Source organism: Microtus oregoni, unplaced genomic scaffold (assembly GCF_018167655.1).
Source record: "Microtus oregoni isolate MIOR12 unplaced genomic scaffold, Mior012 000003F_ref0000135, whole genome shotgun sequence".
Taxonomy (NCBI): Eukaryota; Metazoa; Chordata; class Mammalia; order Rodentia; family Cricetidae; genus Microtus; species Microtus oregoni.
Window position 1 is genome coordinate 35,348,888 of NW_024543062.1, and position 6,000 is coordinate 35,354,887.

Here is a 6,000-nt window from a genome sequence, read left to right on the forward strand (position 1 = left end):
TACTTTTTGTTATATGACTTATATGTATACACACACACACACACACACACACACACACACACACCATTCCCTCCTTCAGCAGAAGCCTGGAAAAAATAACTGGCTAATGGCTAGCATGCTACTCTGTAGCTCTAACCTACTGTCTTAGAATCAAGCCCACTCCTTCCTATGCTGCACAAGACACTGGCTGGCCCTGCCAACACTCACCAACCAACCACCGCTCCACCTTCCATGGCACTCCACTCACACTAGCTTTCTCCGGGTCTGCTAGAAGTTCCAAACTCTTCTTAAAAAGTGACATAGACTCGGGAGGCAGAGACAGGCGGATCTCTGTGAGTTCGAGACCAGCCTGGTCTACAAGAGCTAGTTCCAGGACAGGCTCCAAAACCACAGAGAAACCCTGTCTCAAAAAAAACCAAAAAAAAAAAAAGTGACATAGAAGGAGAGATGTGGAACAAATCAAGAAGCAGCAACTAATCACAAAATGACTCATGTAAAATGCAGAAGAAAAACACTGACATACTTTGTAGAGGATTAATACAACCAAATAAACAGCCTCTCTGAGTTCATCCTAGTTGGACCAGCATCTTTGCCCCCAAAGGTCCACATGGTAAGTTTTGGTCCCAGCCATGAAGCAACTGGGTGGCAGAACCATGGAGAGGTGGGATCTGATGAAGGGTCTTATGTCCATGACAGGATGAGCAGTCTGCTCCTCCATGCCTTGGCGCAGGGGTTCTCAACCTGCACGACAAAACCTCTTTGGGGTCAAATGCACCTTTCAGAGGGGTCACATACCAGATATCCTGCATAAAAGATATTTACATTATGATTCATAATAGTAGCAAAATTAGTTATGAGGTAGCAATGAAAATATTTTACAGTTGGGGGCCTCAACATGAGGACCTGTATTAAAGAGTTATGGCATTAGAAATGTTCAGAACCATAGCCTAAATGTTTTGGAGTCCACAAGACTATATGGTGCATGCACAGCTGACAGACCAATATAGGCAGATCCACCAGAAGTGTATATGTCCACGTTGTTGTTCTCTTGCAACACTACAACTCCCAGCATTCCCCTGGACTCCAGCGCACGCAAGCGCGGGACACATTTCCCAGAAGCTTTTGCATTCCCCGTTAAAAAGCGGGGGCCGCCACGAGACCCCCTCTCTCTCCTTCTCTTCTCTTCCCTGCCTTTCCTACCGTGTCTGCACGTCCCTTACCTGCCTGTTACCCCTCCCCCATTAAAGTGCACCCACGTGGGACCGCTGCGTGTCTGTGTCTTCTTCCTCGCGTAACGTCTCTACCATCTAACCTGCAGAATTAAGAACAACACACGTCCACATGGAATAACCCATTTTGCAGAGCTGCAGGAACACTTGTCGTTTGGAAAAGTCACTGTCGTATCTGTAAAAACCTTGTGAAGCCACGATTCTTCCCTTCAAAATGGGATTCATTCCCAGAACACCGCAGCAGTGTAACCTCTGCATGGGCAGTGGAATGGCCTTGCTCCTTTCCCCACACCATGAGGTCTTGGAGCAATGGCATTCACTCTTTGTTCTAACAGTCAAATTTACATAGAGTCAGTGCCACAAAACTACCTGCTAACAGACCACATAGAAATTTCTATAGAAGACAGGCACTGAGCAGAAGGCAGCATGCCCCACCTTTGCTAACAAACAAACCTGGGGGCCCCCAAAGCTGGTTATCACCAAAGAGATTAGATGAGGAGAATGGGTGAATCCAGGATTCAGGGATGTTTAGGAACTTTATCTAATGGTTTGGAAAGTCAGGTACTTCCCCTTGAATGCTGGCTCTTTCCTGGGTCGAGTCATCTGTTCCAGAGTACAGCTTTGTCAGGTTTTACCTGCCCACTTTGTGATTTTGATATGCATATTATCATTGTCCTTGCCTATGGAGTTTTCTAACTACGTCTGTAAAAACTAGAAACCTCATGGAGATCAGGCCTTACTCTTACTCTTCTTCTTCTCCTTGCTACTTCCACTTCTTCCCTTTACTCTTCCCCTTATTCTTCCTCTCTTCTGTGCCCCCTTCACTTCATTTTCCCCTTGCATGAAAAATAAAGAAGATGCAGAGGTCATGTACTTGAGTTAATTTTTTTACCCTCAGATCCTCACCTGCCATAGACATCCAATTCTGAACCCTGAGTGGGTACTGAGGCTAGTACTCAAGGCCCCCAATATTAACTCCATGATTTGATATGAAACCTCAAAAAGTGTAAGCCAAAAAACTCTTTATTATTCTATAAGCTGCTTATCTCAAACATGAAGCTCCTCCTAGTCTTACTTTGGTCAATGGGAAAGTTAGCAAAACTATAAAAACTAATCCCTTCCTCCCCTCCCCCTTCCTCTCTCTGTCTCTGTCTCCTCTCTACCCCCACCTCCACCCTGTTGTATATGCAATAGGGATTGAATTCAAGGCTTTGCATATAGTGGCTCTGTGTTCTACCAATGAGCCACACACCAGCATCCACTTGCCCTCTTGCATAATTGGGCTTGGCTCTTACCTCTCTACCTTAACCATGGAAACATGCTCAAGATTGCCTGGGACAATGACGCTCCAGACATGTGAGAGAGCCCCGATCAGATGACCACCTCTCAGTCTAGCCATAGCTGGTCAGAGACAGCAATGAGGCCTTCATGCTCTGCCTGGAACAAAGAAACCATCTACAAGATCCATAGATTCCATATTTACTCCTGTACATTCTGTGAGGTTTGTGGGGCCATATGTTGTACTGTGTGGCTGTGACCACAGAGAAATGACACACTGCAGAAGAAACTGTAAGTCTGAATAAAGATCACATGTTTGACATTTTTTAAAGCCCTGCTGCCACACATGGTGGTACATGCCTGGGTCTCAGCACTTGGAAACTAGAGGCAGGAGGAACAGGAGTTCAAACTCAACCACACAGTGAGCTGAAGACTGGGCTACATGAACCCTAAAATAAACAAATAAATAACTACAAATAGAGACTACTATTGAAGTATTTCATAGTACTAACTGTATCTTGGTATACTTTTTGAAAAAATCCTTATCTTTCAAATATACTGAAATATATTCAGATAAAATGACATCTTAGGAAATAAATGATGGGATGGGTTAGAAAACTTTATCTATAGGGTTGCAGAAAAGGCTCAGCACCTAAGAGCACTTACTGTTCTTGTAGAGGATAGAAATTTGGTTTTCAGCACCCACACTAGGTGGTTCACAACTGCTTGTAATTCCAGCTCCAAGGGGTTAACAATCTCCTCTGGCCTCCTCAGAAACCCATACACACACATGTAAACAACTGTGCACACACATACACACACATACAAAAAGAGAAGAAGAAAAATTTAAAGAAAGGCTCATCCATAATGACAGAGAAAGGGTTCGTGGTTGTTTAAACTGGTAAGTACATATATTTGAAATTTTTCATAATTAAAAAAAACAGAGGTTATCTAATCTCAGAGAGACAGCAGATGTTCCAGCTCCTTCTGCCTCAATTCACTGAGGAGGCTTAAGTTAAAATCTTGCCTTCTAAAAGACCTCTGACAAATCCATCTAAAATAAAGCAAACGTTCTTCTCAGGTTACGGCATATCACATCATCTCATTTCCTATCTTCTGGGACTCTAGCCACCACCCATTTTTAAGACAGGGTCTTACACTGTTCAAGCTGGCCTGAAACTCATGGGAAAGCACCTTGTTTCTTTCCTGCATGTCTCCTCATACCACTGCAACCCTGGCACTTTAAGGGCACCCATGCAAGGCCCTGGCTACAGTGCTCTCTTCTGCCTTAACATATCACAGTCCCAGTTCATGACACTACACAGTAATAATTGAGCCACAATCAACTACATAAGCTAAAGTAGCATCATATATGGACAAGGTATGGAAATTAAAACCCATCTGTTATACTTCATACAATTGTAACACACTCAACACAGGTCAGGCCATCCAAACAAATTCCCTCACAAACATTGAATGAGAGCTACCTTAGCACAAGTTGCTAACTGCAAGCAGGCTGGTTTCTCACAAGGACTGCTACATTGCAAAGTCTGCATCATAAATAACTACAACAGAGTTAGCAAGACTTCCAGAGATCTGCACAAGAACCCTCACAATGAACTATCGAGAGAACACTCCTTCGGGGCTGCACAGACATCCCTACCCATGTGAGGTGACAATCTGAGTTTAGGGTGATTCACATTGTTACCCAGGCTGCATCTGACGGAATGTCCATTCTGCTAGGCTGCTCTGAACCTTCTGATTACCTATGTACCAGAGCTAGAGAATCATAATTATTAAACATTTTAAAGAAAACAGACAGTTGTAGTAATCAGAAATTCGAAGCATAGGTGAATAGAAAGAGATGTGAGGATGCTCATTGTCAATGTGCCTGAAACAACTGTCCTTATGCTCTCCCCACTTTCTTTACTCTTTCCCTGCCCTCGTCACTTCATTGCATTTGACCACATACACTCAACATAATCTTTCCATTCTTTCTTCTCCACACTCATCTTACCCCCTTTTCTTCCCTTCCTCCCCAAGGCTACAAAAAAAAAATAGAACTCATTCATAATTTTAAAATATTAAATAATATAAGAAATTAAAAGTAAAGCAATAAAGAAATATCACTGTCACCCATGAGATTGTGTATCTCCTTCCTGAGGGAAAGAAAAAGACAAGCAGCAAGTTTGTACTACAGAAGATGGGGTGAAGCCGAATGAGGGCTATCAGCATGCACATTTCCACAGCTCCAGATGTGAACTGTCAGTCATGATGAATACCACAGCAACCTGAGCAACTTGTTGCTACACGGACTTATCCTGAAAGCATTGGCTTCATGAGAGCTGGAAACAAGCACTGTGTCCTCGACAACTCCCATGCTTTCCGACACTTCTTTGTGTAACTAAGTAATACATAGATCTTACCTCACCATAAAACTGAAACCTTTCACCAGTCTCGGGTCACAAATGACAGAAAGATCCAGTTGGAAGCTTGAAAGTTAATTAGAATTTATCGTGCTGAAGAAAAGAAAACCTTTCATTGTGCTTGTCAAAAGCAGTCTGGCACACTACTCTAGCACACTGCGATCTGATGACTGGTAAGCTGATGTTTTATTTACATCCCCACAGCACTCCCGTGCTTCATCTGCATACACACATAAGAACTAAGCCAGACTCTGGAGTTCCAGAAGCTCTGGAAGGAGCTCCCACTCAGACTAAGGCTTTGTAAGCAAGGAGACAGCAGTGAAAACCAGGAGGAGCACACTGAAAAAGAAAAGCAGCCCAGTCCTGGCTTATAGCTGCAAACAAGAAGCACTCTGGCAACATTTTATTCTATTTTCAAACCATTTACTTAAAAGAATGCAAACCTCTGTCTACATGTCAGGCCCTACTTGAGCTCACTATGTCAAGTAGACCTCACTGTTCTAAGAGTTCATCAGACTAGAGAACACGTTCGTCCTCGTTTTCTAAAGGAACTGAGGAACATTGAAGAGAACTTATCTTTCAAGGTCACACTGCCAAATCCAGTTCCTCAACCTCTCCGCTACTTTCCTATTCTGTCCTGTGTTAAACAATGCAACACATTGCGTAATTTACAACACAACTGTGTTGATGGGCACTATTTTTTTAAAAAAAAAATCTTTTAACTGTCATTCCTGTCACCAATATGACAGGTGACATAGCACAGATATTACTGTTTCTAATTACTAATCTCTGCAGTTTCAATTAGAGAACAAACCTGAGTGAGCTAGTACCTCCTCATTTCAGAAATCCATGCAACAGTGAAACCACTGCTAACAATTAAACACGTGTGAATATCCACTGAAAAGAGACGTTGTAGGATGTGTATAAAAGGATGTACCTAGCTAGGGAAAGAAATTATGTGAAATGATCCAAATTTACCCGTATTATGATGAATAAGCTGTAGAAAGTCAGCATGTTACAATTACTGGAAAGCTCAAGAAAGCTGTAAGATGAAATCAATAAAAACA